The sequence below is a fragment of the Vespa velutina genome, chromosome 1 (assembly GCF_912470025.1).
Source record: "Vespa velutina chromosome 1, iVesVel2.1, whole genome shotgun sequence".
Taxonomy (NCBI): Eukaryota; Metazoa; Arthropoda; class Insecta; order Hymenoptera; family Vespidae; genus Vespa; species Vespa velutina.
The window spans coordinates 7,977,064-7,995,591 of NC_062188.1; the positions used below are offsets into that span (position 1 = coordinate 7,977,064).

Below are 18,528 nucleotides of genomic sequence, written 5' to 3' on the forward strand. Positions count from 1 at the left end.
ATTGCGTATTCACTGTAGAGCCCATTGAACAGCGGAATTCGGTGAATGGGTACTTCAGTACACATTGAGGATGCGCGTTCGCACGATTACTTCGTATTCGAATAATCCAAGAAAGGATCACGTTTAGTTTTTTTTTAATTTTTTAACTAGTATTGACGATGGATTAACTTTTATTAATATTCTTCTTTGATATGATTCTTACGTATAATTTTAGTCATTTCATATCATATCGTATATTGTACATATATAATCTTGTTGAAAAATTAAGAACAAGAATTTCAAGAATTTTAATTTACGATAAATAAATTTCTGATTTTATTTTTTCAATCTTTAGAATGTTTATAATTTTTGACTATTGCATTACCAATGTAATGATTAACCAATGTATCGAAAATAATATTTCACGTTTTCCTTAGACAATCTATTAACTCTTAAGATTTCTCATTTCTAAAGAATATGCATTCGATATTGTTTAGCGGAAATGAGAAGAAAAAAAAAATGAGAGAGATACAGAGATTATACGAGAAGTCAAACAGGATTCGTCGTCTCTCGAATCTGTAAAACGCGGCAGATCATTTTCGTAGTATGCTACACGTATTGTTGTATCAATGGTAATAAAAAGAAAAGACGCAGGAGAGTCGCATGAATGGAATAGATGCGACCATATGTCGCGCCCACACTCCGTTTTTTTCCTCTCTTTCTCCTTTTCTATTTCTTTCTCTTTCTCTTCTTTCTTCTTGTTCTTTTTCGATTCATTCTGATTCGTTGCATTACTTTCGATCTTGCTCGCAGGACCAGGTCGTAGTCTGTAATCGCTGAACCAAGACTAATTTCACTTGCGCTCTCGATACGCAAGCCACCGTGTCCGTATAAGAGCTGGGAGCACGGAATTGCTTTACAAGGCAGAATGGTAATTCTTTTCTCTTTGCTATCTAGAGAATAATAGACTTTATCTTTCTATATGCTGTAAGCTTTTACTAGGTTCATTCGATGAATACATGTCTGTTTCTGTCGAACGAGCAATGTTCACCATACTGATCGAAACCGTTAGATGTCTACTATTTTCTTTCTTTCTCTCTCTTTTCACTATCATCGTACCGATAATTTGTCAATCGATAACAGCTGGTACGTGCCTGGTTCAAAGGTTAAACACAATAATTTTGTTTCTCTTCCTTTCCTTCCTCCGTGACAGCTGGCACAGTGATAATTACAGTGACATAAAAATTTCTTTCCGAAAGGCCGATACTAAAAGACGAGTTGTCTATGGAGCACCCACGGCTTCGACAGAACCAGGCTGCTGCCTGCTCTCAAGTATATTCCGTTAGAGCCCGGAGGCTGCATTCGTTCGCCATTATCGTGGAATGCGGAATATGATTACCCTTCACCTGGGAACTTAAGAGACTTGACGTCGCATCTTTCGGTTAAAGAAGACCGTGAGGGCAGTTTTGTCACGATATTGCGGATAAAACACGAAATTCAATATATGTACTTAGAAATCTTAAAATAGCGAAAATCAATCGAGATTGATTCTAATAATAAGATATGAAATAGATTAACGAATGTAATTACTGAATACGCTAGACATTTCATCGATTATACATAATTATATCATATCTCGTATAAATATATCAGAGTAATCAGGGTAATGTACAAAAATTAGTACATATATAGAAAGATGGAATAAATTGTGTACTATAAATTATTTTATATATGCACATTGAAGAGACACGTTTGAGAGTAATTAACGTCCGATGTATCGCATATACAGAGATCATATACAACTCCTTTTAGATCCGTTTTATCGGTAAGATCGTACAGTTATTAAGAGATATACTATAGCCAGAAAATTTCCGATTACCTATAGCAATCGTGAGGAACTTTCTGTTTCTTTCTCTTTTTTTCTCCGGTTTTTTTTTAATCATATAAGAATCGTCGGAAGAAGTATCCTAAACGTTGGAGAAACGATTGATGGTCGTTGAAGAGAGTCCGTATGTCAGAGCTCGAGATGGAATCCCGAAAGGGATCTCTAGTGGCATCGTGACGCAATAGAAAACGGTTATTTCCGACAAGATGCGACTTCGAAGAGGTTTCCGAGCGTTGTCGAGAATGAATAACGGGCCTGTTCGTCTTTCGTAACAGGTGACTCCAATAGCAGTGCTCTGCTACTCGCTGCTTCATCTTCTCCTCTCGTGCGGGCTACGTGCGTTTCGACGACTAAAACTCGATAATTGACAGCACTCCGTGCGGGGAGATCTCGAGTACTTCATCTTTCTAGGGATAACAAAGGATACTTCTTCCAAGTGCGTCGCTGACACTTTCGATGCGACCCTTGAAACGTGCTTTGTTTTTTCTTTTCTTTTCTTTCACTCTCTCTCTCTCTCTCTCTCTCTCTCTCTCCCTCTCTTTTTCTCTCTTTCTCTCTTTTTGTTTGTTTTCTTTCAATTATATCTCAGTCTGCATTTTAGATTCGTACTCTATGTATCACGTAACTTTTATTTGATCCTACTTTATTAATATTTTTTCTATTAATTTTAATTTAGATAATGATTTGAATTGCATTACTACATTTTTAAATTAGTTAACTTTATATTTTTCTATTTCTATTTCCTATTCCGTTGTTTTAGATGCCAATCTAAATGAAAATATTGAAAAATGAAATAATAAACATTCCACAGGATTGTTATCATAAAATCAAGAAGCGTCTGTACGGTGGAGAAATTGTAGGAGTATCGCGATCTCGTTATTGTCGAGCATTATAAAATGGGCTACTACTTGTATCTGATCGTCCGATGACTCTGAACAAGACGAGGTGAATCGAGTTGAAATGCAAGCTGAGAAAGGTCGAGCCGAAGTTAGCGCGAGTTTCAGATTATGCCAGGATGTAACAGGGTCAGAGATCACGAGATCAATGCGGAGGCGGAGTTGTGGAGGCGGTTAAATGAAGTTATGCAAATTATGAAGAGTAAACGGATAAAGTTCCGTGAGGCTGCTATGACTAACCGAAGAGATCAACCACCGATATTTCTCCCAAGCGCCTGAACCTGGGAACTCTTCCACGGTTAATTATGACAATTAGCGGGTGCTGCTGTTTCTATTTCTGCTTCCTTACTCTCTCTCTCTTTCTTTTTTTTCTCTCTCACGCATGCACGCACATAGACGTGAGGACACACAAAGTATGCACATATTCTTCTCTTCTCAAATACATGAAGTATTTAGCCCTCGGTAGAGGGAAGCTCTTGTTCTGTCACCTTTAAAGACTCTGACTTCCGCGTGCCGGATTATGAACATATTTCCAGACTGGTCCTATTGCAAGTTGTGGGATAAGTTGATAGAAAGACAAGTTAGTTACGAAATTGTCAAGTAGTGATCGCGATTCGAAAAAAGTCTCTTGTTTCTTGTAATTACGCCTGTGAAATGTTTACTCTTATTAGTGCGTATTTTTTATGGAATTACTTTTAAAGAATATCCAATCGACATTCTTAAAAGTAAATAATCAATTTGTTGTTATCGAGTTGCTTACCTAAAATTTTCACGTCACTCGAGCAGATTTTACAAATTTACGAGGGATTCTCAATGAATCTGTGGAAGATAGAATAGGAGGAAAAAGAGGAAGTAGTAAATATCTTCTTTCTCTTTCTCTCTCTCTTTCTTTTTCCCTCTCTCTCTCTCTCTCTCTCTCTCTCTCTCTCGATAAGGTAGAAATTATTGGAGTAAAGTCTGCTGACGATGAGACCAAAACTGTGTTCGAAGCTGTTTTGGTCGATTATAAAGAGGGTTAAGAAAGTATCGAGTATTTATTACGTTTAATGACCTCTTCGAGCGGCGAGTGCTTTTGGGCACGAACGATAGAACGTGAGGTGGCATCGGAGGCAGTGCCAACGGTGCGCAAGAGGTACTCGGAACAATGGGCTTCGATTACTCAGGGCCTCGACGTTCACACGAGAGTGCTCGAGCAACAGGTCGGCAACACGTACATGCTCTCTATTTATAGACCTACCTGAGCTAGAATTACGTGGGTTCGAGGATAAACCGACCGACTCCTCGTATTCCCCTAGATTCGCTTCTTCCTATTTCTTTCTTGACTGTGCCAAAGAAGAAAGAAAGAAAGAAAGAAAGAAAGAAAGAAAGGAAGAAAGAAAAAAGAAAATAGAAATCCTTTCGAGATTCACCAAGACCAAGAGTCTTGATGCCGTCAACAGGTTCGTTGTCTCGCTTGAAATCAATCTTCGGAACGCGATTCGAGCCGCTACACGATAGTTATCGATCTCGCTGATAAGCGATCGAGAACTTGCCTTTTCCTTCATTATTCTCCCATCGATCTCATTAATCACCGTTTCTTCCTTTATTCCGGGTTGGCGTTTGAGGAAGCACGTGATCATTTCACATTGAAGTGAGAAAGAAAAGAATTTCCGTGCCAGCTGAACCGTGTAGTAACACTTGCCTCTTGTTCTCTCCCCGATTGAAACGTCCACTCGCTTGCTGTCGATCGATACTTCGATCGGATAGCTCGATCGTTCGGCAACATGTAATAACGCGTATTACCGCGACGTGCGGCGATTCTCCTGATATATCGTAATATCTAGTCGAAAGATCTCATCGTATTTTTTCTGTGTGTAGCTTCGTGAGATATACATCTTCTTTTTTCCTTCTTTTTCTTCTTCTTCTCATCTTACCCCATCTCTGTCTTTTTTTTTTTTAATACGTTTTTAGTGATCTATTTATGTATGTAACTATTTTCGTCACTTTCCTAATTTATCTATTCATCTTTTTCTCTTTCTTTCTCAATAACTTTACATCCGCTTTTATAGACAAGCATGCATTGAAAATTTCGAAGTCACAATCATGATAGGGTGTAAGGATCGTCATAATTCTATTCTAATCATGAGCTCACAGTGAATGTTCACTTCATGGAGTATGCTTCTTTTCTCTATCATACAATTAACCCGATATTATTATCGAGCATATAACCTGACCCTAAGTCACTTGCATTCTTCGTATTCACCCTACCTAACCGCATATATCTCCTGTATGTATCAGGAAAAGGGTAATAAATGTGTAATCTTGCCTTCCGTTTTCTCCTTCTCTCTCTTTACCTTCTTTTTCTTTCTTTCTCTTTTGAATTTATTCGTGTATTCTTTTCAAGTATAAAGAATGCAGTGGAGTTCTTAACAATTTTGTTCTTTCGTAATCCCTTCCGGTCCATTCTATCTTACGAAAGAGAAAGATATCTTGTTTGGTTTTCTACATTCTCTCTCTCTCTCTCTCTCTCTCTCTCTCTCTCTTTCTCTCCTTTCTTTCTTATATCTTTTGTCATCAAGACATTGTTTCATTCGTGTAGATTCAAGAAAGTTCAGAATCGGATAATAAAAGAGGAATTCTTTTTTGTCTGTGCTGCTCTTTTCTACGATGGCTTTACTCTTGCTTGCCCGCGTTCTTCTCTTCATCATCTAACTCTTCTTTCTTCTTTCTATCCTCTTTACGTTACCGTCCCAAAGGGAGGGTAAACTTTCTGGTTTAAAGTTTCCGTCGAGAGAACTACCAGGCTCGTGTAAACACTACAGGCTTGGTGTTCGCCTTAAGGAATGCACCGACTACTTCACCGGAGCTCGCTGTTTCGATTTTCTTTCTTTGCAATGAAATATTCGAGTTCTCTGAGAGGAAACATGAGATCGTTCGTTTCGATTTTCGTTCAGAAAGAAGGGAAATATAATATTTTGCACGGTAGAAGTGCTTGGAATAATAATTATTGAAATAAAAAGATTTCCTCAATGAAAGATCGACTGTTAAGCTGTACAGGGAAACGCGTTACTATCGCGATCTTTTTTTTATTGTACGGTAGATGATAGCAGGGCGTTCTCGATATGTTAAAGCACTCTCACCTATAATCGGAAACTTCGGGCGCGTTCCAGAATCGATCGTTGCCATTCGCAGCGTATATCGCGCATAATAACAGGAAGAGCCTTCGTTCGATGATGATTATTAAAATACGGTACGCTGTAATCTTCAGCCTATTAAAGGCCATCAATTATATGTGGCCCGTCTCACAGTGGGCAGCATCCTCGAACTGAATCTTGTCTGCGAAGTGCATAATTTAGGACGCGGCCACTGCCATCACGCTCGATAATGGTCGACGGGATGTTCGAACGAATCGATACGCTTCTCGGAAGGGTCGACGGTTTAAGGAGAGTGGAGCCGCTCTCGAAGAATTTCGATGAAGTTCGAGAGGTCCTTGATTAGAATTTTTTTTTTTTTTTTCTTTTGCGAAGCTTGTATCCGCATCTTCTCTTTAGGAGATGACCCTCTTCTCTTTTGTTTTCCTTTTCTTTCTTTTGCGGACATACGCTTGATCAAGGGCCACGAAAGATTAGAGAGCTGATCGGATCCTTCTTTCACGAGAACCTGAATCTTCGTTTTATGTTAATGTTTGTATTTTCTGTTTTCTTTCTCTATGTTACGCTAGAATTCGGAATGTCGATGAAATCACTCGAACACGTCATTCGTCGATCGTTGCACTTCGAACGAAAAGTAATTCGTCCTGGCAATAGATGTGTGCAAGAATCCGAAAATTACGAGTCGGATCGGGTCAAGAATTTTTTTCGTATCCGATCAGGTTTCTGAAAGTATTATATTTCGACGCTCGAGAACCCGAATTACATATCGAAATTAGTTTAGAATGCGTATTCAACAATATTCCTTTTATTAATATATAGTTTTCAATAATAATATCAAACTTTTTTTATGAAATAAATTTTCTTTACGTATTTCGATATGAAATAATATATAAATATTATTTTTAATTCAATAAAGTTAATCTAAAAGTAGTTGTATGTATTTTCGAAATTCTTGAGAATCCCGACATCCTCGAGTCGCGAAATACTTTCAAACCCAAATCTATCTGATCCGATCTCTTTCCGAACCGTCTGGAGCATTGGGTTCCCAACATTTTCGGATTCTTGCATATATCTACCTGGCGATCGTTTTTGTTGTTCTATTCGATTAATCGTTGAGAAACTGCGAAAAAATACTTCGTTCTCGGAGGAGTGCATATAGAAATAATAAATGATACCATCAACGACAATGAAAACCAGTCTGTTTGCTATAATAGGTACCTATGCTGGCATAAGAAATCGATATACAGGATATACGGTACTTTGTGGTTTAAATCTTTTTTCTTCTTTTCTATTTCACGTTTATGATCTTGCATATATATAACTTTTTAATTACACCTATTCCAATTGGGTTTATTTAGCATTGTTATAAATATTAAAATAAATGATCTCTCCATCTCATTCTCTCAAATAATCAAAGGTAAAATTTGTCGATTATCCTCGTGAAGAAAGGCAACTCTTTTCCATGGTGTTTTATCGATCTTTTGTGTGCACCACGAGTTGGATGAACGCCAAGCAGAAACAGAGAGAAAAAGAGAAAGAGAGAGAGAAAGAGAAAGAGAAAGAGAGAGAGAGAGAGAGAGAGAGAGAGAGAGAGCAAGAGCGAAGAAAATTATCCGTTACAGAGGGAGTAGCAACCAGCAGCATCAACACCAATACCGGGACCAATGATTAATTATCATGCAAAGTAGCGGTATCAGCGTTCTTCGTCCTTTAAAAGTACTCGTAAGCGAGCGTCGATGCGTGCGATGGCGGCAGCACATTAGCGGCATATTGCCAACACGTTTCTACTATCCTTCTGCCCACATACCTTTATATTGAGTGTTCGTAATTTTAACGTACTTGTATCTATCTACGTAGGAAAACGTACCTCAGCAAGAGATTACATTCATAGTGCAACGCGACTGTATTTCTTTTAACGAATTCTTTTACAGCGACGCTCCAGTTCGCCTGTGACAGGTGACTTTTCCATCGGACAGATTTATTCTTTATTGAGATTTTTGGTTTGAAGTGAGGTGAATTAGAGGGATTATTCGATGGAAAAATTTGATGATCTTTTGTTCATGACGTGCTCTTGTATTAAGTCCTATTTAAGGTTTTTATCATTCTTCATACTATTAATTAATTAATTATTTAAATTAATCGATTACAAAAAAGGTAAATTGTTTCAGTTTCATATATCTTATTTTTTTGCATTTGTATATTTATTTAAACAATCAAAATATTATATAATACTAATGAATGGAATTCAATATTTAAATGATTAATTTTTCAAATATAAGAATGAGAAAAATCATGGAGTTTATGAATTGACAAGAAGATGTCTCCAGAAGAGATTTCTCTAAGAAGCAGCAAGTGCAGAAGCTAGGAAAACATAAGTATTCAGTGAAAGCGGAATGTCGATTGTTCATATGGTGTGTAAGTATGAAAGATTACAGAGGGTGCATAAGAAACTCTTAACGCCCCGAGTGGAGCTAATGAGAGAGAGAGAGAGAGAGAGAGAGAGAGAGACAAGGAGCTGTCGAAGAAGAAGAAGAGAAAACTGATAAAATACGCGCGAGTAGGGAAGATGCATCAAAAATAGCAATAGGAAGGTTGTATTGTCAGTAATTTTGCAGCAATAACTGCGATCGAACACAGAAACTGTCGGTCGCATATTTGCTCAATTTTTGTTGTCCTTTCATTCATAAGCGTAATAATGAATAAGTGAGTCAACAGAAAAAGATCGATGTATTTTTACTTCAAGGAGTATGACGATAAAGATAAGGACTGTAGCAACGAGAGATAATTGAAGAAACTAACAATTCACCTTTCTTTTTACCATCTTTCTTTTTCTCTTCTTCCTTTAGAAAATGTGTTTTCTTTTTTCGAGATTCTAAGGTATATTTGTAGCAAACATGAATCTATGATGACATGCTAATAATTTTTTATTTTGACCTCTCTCTCGAGAACTCTGATAGGAGGGTTAACGAACCAAACCTGTCCTAGAAGTCATAAGTCAGATTTCAGAACTTATGTAAGTATATTCTTATGCGCGATTTCGCACGATTTGATCGTGGAAAATGTTAATAATATTGCAACACCAGGCAACAATGTGACGAAGAAGGTCGTCACATATATGTAGCCTTCATTTCTTTCTCTCACTCCTTTAGTATTCGATCATACGGTTGAGTACAGCTAATCGTTTCCTTTAGCAGAGAAAGAATTGATAGTATCATCGTGCGGTTTGGGACAATCCGTTTGAAAATACGTTGAAATGTTCGGAGTACGTATGATGTGGTTTCTTTTATAAAGATTTCGAAGAATATATAAATTAATGAAATAATTTAATAATTTTATAATATGAGGAGCGTACTTACATATGTGCGAGAGTTCGAGTGATTAGAAAATGCTAATGATTGAAAGATAGCATTCATCTTTTAGTAGGAAAGCCATCGAAAAGATACGCATGCCGAAAGGGAAGTTTTCTTTCGTTCCCTTTCAAGGTGTGTGTTTACACGTCTCGGAGAAAGTCTCGAAGTTAGTGGTGCGTCATGAACGCGCGTGCATGCAGTAATGTTATTTACCCTACGTTTACACGGAAAACCTGAAATAGTAAGTTTGCTTTGGGCGCGGTATCCCTTGGCGGCTCGCTACTCTCTTCTCCTTTCTCATTTTATTCTTCGACTCACATTCTCCTCGACGTATACGTATCCTTACTACGGGTCCTCTTTCTTCGACTCATCTTTGTGAGCCACTTAGCGAGGAATCGTGGAGTGCAAACATGGGCTTCTTGGAGTCCTAAGAAAGGTTTTCTCGATTTTACGTGGGAAAAGGCTACATCCAAGCGTTTAGTAAGATTCTTTTATTTTCTTCGAGTACACATTGGCTTCTCGGAAAATGGCTACCTTGGCAAAGAATTATTTTAAGATCCGTCTGATATATAAAAGTAGAAGCGATAGATACGGGTAGAATAGAATAGAGTAGACAGAAAGAGAGAGAGAAGAGAGAGACAGAGAAAGAGACAGAGACAGAGACAGAGACAGAGAGAGAGAGAGAGAGATAGATAGAGAGAGAGAGAGAGAGAGAGACGAAGCAACGCAATGTCGTCTTCCACGCACGATTCTTCGTAAGGTCGAGGTGAAAAGACCCTAATGATTGTATACCAAGAGACTAGTACGGAGTTTAAAGGAACGGCGGATCTTGTTCTCTCCCGAGAAGAAGGGATGTGCACCTGTATCGACCTCTACCGAAGTAATGCGGTTCAATTCCTTACAGAGTCATGATGCTCTTTTTACGCAAGGTTTTCAGATCAACGCGACATCTCGACTAGGAAACCAGTATAAGGAAGGATAAGGCTGATAGTTGGAATAGTCTGAGCTCCTGAGAAGTAGCTACGATGAATGTAAACGTGATTCCACGGAATTAAATACGAGATTCGAATTCAGTACTTCACGAGCGTTACGGTATCTTGCCTACTCGAGAAGGGTATTCACTGATTTTTCCAGTTTCACTTGAAAAATATCGATTCATTTGATGTCACAAAATGGACGATACCATGTCGTAGATAAATATTATAGATGTCTGTTTATGTTCAATAAGTTGGCGTATTTAGGATGATACTGGGCAGTTGCTTTAAACGCCAACCTACGACGATAACTATATTACTTTAACGACTATAATATATGTAGGGACAAGATAATTGAATTCCTAGTATTACGAGGAACAAGCGATTAAAATTGAAACGAACTAGCCAATCACAAGAATAGGCATCCACCAAAATCAGTCATCCGGGAGAGGGAGAGAGAAAGAGAGAGAGAAAGAGAGAGAGAGAGAGAGAGGGAGAGGGAGAGGGAGAGGGAGAGAGAGAGAGAAATTCAGTGGTAGCATCCGCATCGCATAATAAAATGCTCGAACCACGGAGTCTGCCTCGGTCCCCTTCGTTCCGTCATACATCCGGCTCTGGATTGGTAGAGCCGAATAATAATTCTGCGATGTTTCGATCTGCCTGGCGACGAAGCAGGAGATAAAAAGAGAGAGAAAGAGAGAGAGAGAGAGAGAGAGAGAGAGAGAAAGAGATGGTGAGGACGTTGTTAACATGTCGGCGAGGAATAATAAAGAGTAAATAGAGTAGAACGGGTTCGATCGTGCCGTAGCCACACAACGACGACTAGAAATTGTTCTGGTGGTGAGCCAGGTGCCAGGCCACCCTCGCGTATCCCTATAAATAGCACATCGAGAAAAGAGGTGCCTCGTTCTCGTCGTCTACCTTCTACTACGACGACGAAGAAAGAAGAACAGTATCGAATACGATCGAGTTGCTTCTGGTCGCGAAGAGATACAAGCCATCGGCTTCGGGATGGCGAACCGGATGCGACAGAGTTTGCGACTTCGAAGAGGACTTCTACCACCCAGAGTAAAATGAAAGAGAGAGAGAGAGAGAAAGAGAGAGAGAGAGAGAGAGAGAGAGAGGGAGAGAGAGAGAGAGAGAGCGCTACTCCTACTACCCTCTTCGTGTAAGACGAGAGATACAATCTCTCGACCGACTTCTGACTCGAAGGCGCAGGTTTGTTCTATTCTCCACGACAAGACCTGCCGACGACGTTTAAGCGCTGTCAGCCTTGAAACGATGTTAATCGCTCGCGCGAACACCCACGTCACGAGACGTCGTTAACCCTCCGACGAAGCGCTGTCCGTGCGACGATGTCTCTTTTTGTTCGAGAACTCCATGAACGATTCTCTTTTTCTATTTTTTTTCTTTTCTTTTAGTCTCCTTTTTCTCTATCGTATCTTGATCGAGGTCATCGCGTGATCGAAAGAAACAAGAAAGGAAGGAGCAATCTTCATTTCATGTATCTCTTTGCTTAGTTTTGCAAAGATCGTTTCTTTCCTTAGATTCTGTTTCCGTTATCAGGAAGGAGGGACACTTGCTGATCTTGATAATAAAAATTTCAGAAAGAAAGGCAAAGAAAAAGAGAGAGAGAGAGAGAACGAGTAAGAGAAAGAAAAAGAGAAAGAGAGAGGGGTAAACTTCTCGATGAAAACTTTCGATCATACTTGCTGCTATTTTACAATAATTTCGAAGATATTTGTGAACAGCTCGGAGCAGCGTCAACTGAAAATAAGAAAGAGGAAATAAAAGGAGGTAAAGGGAAATGTTGAAATAAGTATAAAAGAATAAGGGAAATAAAGTAGAGAGTTTGTCGATGACAGTCACTTGAGATGGAGCAGTCATGAAAAGGATTCATATTTTGTTACTATCTTATTACGAGCCTCAGCAAATGGTCTTCAGGACTGATATTTCCTCTCCCACCCTTTCTACTTTCTTGTACTTTTTTTTATTCTTTTTTTCTTTGCTCTTGCAGTTACGTTCTCGAAGTTGATGGCTGTGGGGAGTGGGAAGCAACGGTGTTTGGCGTTGGTGGCGGTGGAGGATGTTATTAATCTCGGAATAGACGTCATGCGCGATCGAGGACGATCATGGCTCTCGGCGTACCTCATGAGGATAAATGGATAGTAGAGGAAGACAGAGAGGGAGAGAAAGGAAGAGGAAGAGGAAGAGGAAGATAGCATGGCTCGAGAAGGTGAGGGTGGAGGGAGAAGAACATCGATGTTTCCGAGAGTTCATTCTTCACGGTCGAGCGACTTTTTCGTATGTACCCAATGCCGGACGATCAACGATCACGCTCAGCGTCGCGCTCGTTAAGCGACAGTTTCTTTTACTCTTGTGCTCGATGCGCAGAAGGCGAGAGAGATCATCCCTCCTCGAGTCCAAGACGAATGGTCGTATCTACTACCTTTGCCTGCTCCATTATCACAGCATAACGACAACGACGACGACTAGGAAGAGTTTTCGAATCTACCGATGCGTTCGTGGATCGAATTTGTATGCTTTTTCGAATCATTATGCTATCTAATCAAGGTCCCTTAGTACGAATATCTTAATGAGAACAAATCATTTTGGAAAATTTCAGGACTTTGTAAGGCCGTGAATAAAAATGGTATAGGCATGTAAGTAGTTAGGCATATATCTTCTTGAGGATAGCAAAGGAAATAAGATAATATCCCATCTGAGTAATAAATGGAAGATAGTGAATGCCGAAGTCTAATTCTCTTACATAATTCTCGATTATCTTCCATTGCCACGAGATTTTTTTATTTCCCCTCTTCAGTTCCCTCCGTATCCGCATAATTGTGCGAAAATCGGGAAGAACAATTGTAGGAAGTCAAGACAGTAGAAGGGTATATCGGTGAGCTTTAAATCCTTCAGACAGTTTTCTTTGATCATTCTCGCTCGTATCATCTATCGTTGCTCTGCTCTACTTTTCTTAATTATTTCTTTTTTTTTTTTTTTGAAGATGGTAATAATAACGAGACAGATGGATGGATCGAATCTCATTTTGAAACTTGTTTGATTTTTGTTCTTTGTTTATATTTTTTGCATAAAATGTTGTTTTATCGAATATGCTTTTATTTTTTGTTAACTTTAAACTTACTACATTTAACATATTTGAAACTCGGCTCTGATATAACTTCTTCCTTTTTTATAATCTATAATCTTTTTTCTCTCTGAAGAGAAATCAAGAGGTTTAAGAGAAGGAAAGTAATGCCAAAGATATAACATCACTGTCGTGCTAATTATTGCTCGTATAATCTAATGAAGGATAATACAAAAATGTTGTTATATGGCTGAGGCTAGAAAATTTACTGTTATAACAACTCAATTATCGATGGAAATTAATTCGCGATCAAAACAAGGTTTACCTCTTTCTCTCTTTCTCTCTCTCTCTCTCTCTCTCTCTCTCTCTATCTATCTATCTATCTATCTATCTATCTATCTCTTAAAGATTCTTGGTCACCTGATATATGTTTGATCCGTTTTTTAATAATAATGCGAAACATTTATGTATGTATTGTATAGTACACAAGACATATACTTCTATATATACTCGTTTTGAATAATCTATCATTTCATCGTTAACACCTCTTTGTGATATGCTCTATCTCGTGAAAAGAATGTGATTGAAAATTATAAGGATTGCATTGAAAAATATATCCTGACAATGATTTTGTTAAATAAAAAATAGAACGTTATATCGTACTATATCGTATGATATACGATATGATTGATCGATCGATCGAGGAGAGAGAGAGAGAGAGAGAGAGAGAAAGAGAAAGAGAAAGTGTTTGTGTCGGTTATTAATACCATGTGAATCTTGCTCGATACAATACAATTGTTTCTATGTTGTGAATTCAGTTTCCTATTATCGTTTTTTTTTTATATTCCAAGCACAAAAGGAACGTTTAAGTAAGAACATGAGAAGGTTTTTGTTATTTTGAGCGAAAAAAAATAAAGAAAAATTGATTAACCAATCTAATCATTTTCTTCTTATGAGTCTTATCTCACACTTGTGAAAAACATTTTGAGATTGTTATTCTGTACACAGAGTCGACTCTTCGAAGAGAACTTTGAATATCATCAACGAAGAGATCGTTGATGATATTTGGTAGCTTGGAACATCTAATTCGGTATGTCTTTCTATAGCAAGAATTTCGTCGAAAGGTTCGATAGAAAGAATATTCTTACCTCATACACCGGATGCTATTTTTCAAAGGCCATTAGGATAAGCGGTCAGAATCGATCGATTCGATATATGTATAGTACGATCAAATTAGAACTGGTCCTCTCTCATTTAAAGACATTTGTATTCAGCGATATGATGTCATAAAAACAGTTCGCGACTAAATGATATGATGTCAGGTTATTGCGCGATCGTTTAAAATCAAAATAACAAAAAAAAAAAATGTCGAAGGAGAAAAAAAGAAACATCGATCTCTGCCAGTGTTTAGTTCACGAACTCAAATACCGTACGAAAGCGTTTTCGCATCAACTCCGAGCGCTCTTTATTGCCCTTCTCCACTTCTTCGTAATGTGTACGCGCAATCGTACTCAATTCCACCTTCTTTCGTGGCTTCGGCTTACGGTACTTGCTTTCCCAGAAGTTCGCTACGCATACCATACGAAATCCCCCTACCAACTCGTTCCCTTTCATTAACAACTATAACAAGACGTCTTTCTTCGCGAATCCACCAAATATGGAATATCTACAGCTTGCTGGCTAGCTAAAGCTAGAATAGTAAAAAAACAAAAACGTAATTGAAGCCTTCGCTTGGACTCCTCGCGCAATTCTTCAAGAAAAATAGAAATTTTGCGGCTACGTATACCGAAGGTGATTCGACTTTGTGTTACGCTCGGCTACTCTACACTCACGATTTTATCGACTATATCCGTGTCTTTCCGTACCGTGGAACGACCATGCAGTAATTAAGCGCGATTCTTCGCTTGATTACGCGGAATCCGTTCGGACGATATGCATATATATATATATATATATAATACATTATGCATTTCTTCGTGTTTCGTTGAAAGACTCGGAAGAACAAGAAGATGAGAAAGTGTGTATGAGAGAAGAGAAATGGTGTAGGATAACCTGTGTCACCGGTCGTTAATAACGATTCTTTCTCTCTCTCTCTCTCTCTCTCTCTCTCTCTCTCTCTCTCTCTCTCTCTCTCTCTCTCTCTCTCTCTCTCTCTGGTTTCTGGCGAAACCACTTGAAATATGTATTTTGTTATTACCGGAAGTAGGCTAATAGAGCAGGTTTACTAGACCCACTAGACTACATTTCTTTATGTTTAGACGAAAACAAGACTGCCCCTTTTAAACCATTCGTTGACCGGTTGACCGAATTCAGTAAGTTCGGTAAGCAATGTCAGGTCCATTTATAGAATCTTATATATGTACATACGCGTAAAAACGTAAAAAAAAAAGGTACATTTTCGAGAATCATCGAAATTAATAACCTTGTATTCGTGAAATGGATCACCGTGACAGATCAAAGAAATGAACCGACTGTAGGAGTTTATTAATGTTTTTAAAAGCATTCAGCGTGAGCTCGTACAGTTACGTGCAAGGGATCTCAAGCTGGCCGCGTGGCAAACAAACGTACGGAATCATACGCGCATTGAAATTCCCTCCAATCCCTTCAAAGCGAGTAGCCGATTTTTATCAAGTACATGACCGGTTACTGGGCGAAGAGCTCATAAACTGCATTCGACATAGATGCACGAGCAAGCACGCGAGGAATACGAATGGTAACGCACCTTCCAGAAGAATAAGAGTACTATGAGCGAATGAATTCTTTTCGTATGGAATTGTCTTTCGTCGACTATGTCGCCTGATATAATACGAAGTAATTAACATGAACGAAAGAATTACTTTTCAATTTATTTACGATGCATTTATATCTATCTCTTTTATATCTATATTCTTTTCGAAACGTTTCGATAAAACACTATCTAACGTATCATCTATTATAATTTACTACAACGCGAAATATAATATTGATTAATAATCACGAAAAATGTGAAATATTTCAATTATTATTTATAATATGTTAAAAAAGATTCACGAGCGAAGAGTAAAACAAATGTCATTTAAGCGAGTTACATTCATTGTGTAAGTTGTGTATCCATTGATCATGATCCTCCGTGTGTAATTCTAATATGAAAACGAATTCAGTTATTATGTCAGAAATAATAGAAAAATGTCGTGGCTAGAAAATTCTTTAATTTTTAATAGAAATGTTTGAACATCTTTTTACTTTATTCACATCTTTATCCTATTTCAAACTCCCTTGAAATAAAAATTCAATTCTTAGCGACATTTCAAGTTTTACATTATCTAACAACGTAACGGTAATTCACTAATTTCTTATTAATAGATTCACGCGAGTCCACGGAGCTTTCTTTCTCACGTTAAAAAAAAGAAGAACGTTTTTACTAGTCGCTATGTCCCTCTCTCTATCTTTTTTACTCGTATATCTCGTCTCGGGTCAACGTCCGTTTCGTCAAAGAAATTTCATCGTGGGGACGCGACCGGTTCATTTGTATTCACGTCTCGTAATTGCGGAGCGTATCCAAATTCTGCAATAATCGCCACGAAGCACGTCCGTGATTTCGTGAGAGCAATGTACCAATTTTCGTAAATCGAGATATTTCGAGAAAAGATAAAGGAAAGACATAGTATATTTTGACGAATACAATTCTGATATTTTAGAATGATAAAGATGAAAGAGAAAAAGAGACATCAAAGCTTAAAAAAATGTAGGTTTTATGGATCGTTGAATGAAACCAATGAACTCAATGTTTTTCGATGACCAACGACATTGAATTCTCGATCCTTTTAAAAAAAATGTCCGATGTTTTACGATGGGCAATGACGACGATCGATAGGTCGAACGCCTCGATAGATATCGAACAGTTCGATTGCTTTGAGAATTACGTGATCGGTCGACCGTCCATCAGCCTCAAACGATTGCAGCATCGTCCTTTCTTCCCATGCACGAGCGTCTTTTTTGAAGACGACGAGTGGACAAGTATCAGCATTATCTCTCTCTCTCTTTCTCTCTTTTTCTCTTTCTCTCGCTCTTCATGGGTTTTACTATTCGGTATAACTGTGGGAGCACACTCACTTGGTCATTCACTTTCATCTATATGTACATTCTACATGATTGAAACGTTTACTCAAGCGAAGATTGACCTGTCCATAACTTCGTAAAATATCTATGCTTTCCTTACGCAATGTATTATAGTTTAAAAGTAATTTCACTTCGTTAATCTCCCAGTCGATAAATATTATAAAAATTTATGAAAGAATAGATGCGCTGAAATAAAGAAAAAATTGAGAGTGAAAAAGTATGCGTTGAAGATCGATCGATAGCTCTTGGTAATTTTATTTTTTAAGGATTTTTACTTTCAATATAAATGAGACCAATTTTATTTTTCCTTTCACTCGAGCACGATCAAGATCTCTCTCTCGATCTTCAGAAGGACCACGTTAGGCCTCGATTTGCTACGGTTATTGCCCCTCTCGGATCGCGTGAGCATAATCGCTTCTTACTTACACCCCATTACTTCATTTTATTTTCATCGCTGCACCTAACGAGCAGTAGAACCGGAATTGCGCGCTACCCATCCACGATACGGGCAAAAGGCGGTCTCGGTAATTAGCGTTTGATAATTAGTTATTAGTCATTGATCACGTAAGAAGCATTCTGCCTTAGATGTACTTTGCGTTCTTAACGTAGATCTATCGTCAACGAGTTTCACGAACGTTTTGAATTTTTCGTCGTTTTTACTTTCATAGACTCTATTATATAATGATCACTATTAATTATCTATTTATGTTATAAGGGATAAATATAAGAATTTACTATTTTAGGTTGAAGTATGAAAATATTTTAGAACAAATTATTTTATACAAATTTACGAATAAAAGGACGTTAATTAAAAAAGAATTTAATTATGATGGATCCTAGCGAGAATAGAGAAAGTTTCGTAAAGACAAGTGAATCGAGAATAGATTATTACAGATCTTGTTTTTCGATAGATCGATTCAAACGTGAAAGACTGGGATCACATAAACCTGTGTCTTTTCTTCGATAGAATAGGTTATTTATCAAATCAATTTTTATAGATTATAAAAAAGGAAGAATTTTGTGTAGAAAAATGAAAGATCGTTAGCCGGTAAATCAATATAATAGAAGTTGTTTTATATGTTGAATATGTTTTTCTCGCTCCTCTTATTGACTTCTATTGTTTT

General features: G+C 37.9%; 1 protein-coding gene and 1 long non-coding RNA gene across 2 annotated transcripts in view; one reads left to right on the top strand and one right to left on the bottom strand.

Moving 5' to 3' along the window:
* Positions 1-13,394, top strand: part of LOC124955155 — a 58,699-nt gene extending 45,305 nt beyond the window's left edge. The window contains exons 3-5 of the long non-coding RNA XR_007102780.1: positions 12,233-12,519; positions 12,610-12,753; positions 12,842-13,394. This is a non-coding gene — a long non-coding RNA (uncharacterized LOC124955155). The remainder of the gene's footprint in view (positions 1-12,232; positions 12,520-12,609; positions 12,754-12,841) is intronic.
* LOC124955125 (titin-like) overlaps positions 1-18,528 on the bottom strand; it is a 41,916-nt gene that overhangs the window by 21,419 nt on the left and 1,969 nt on the right. The window lies entirely within an intron of this gene.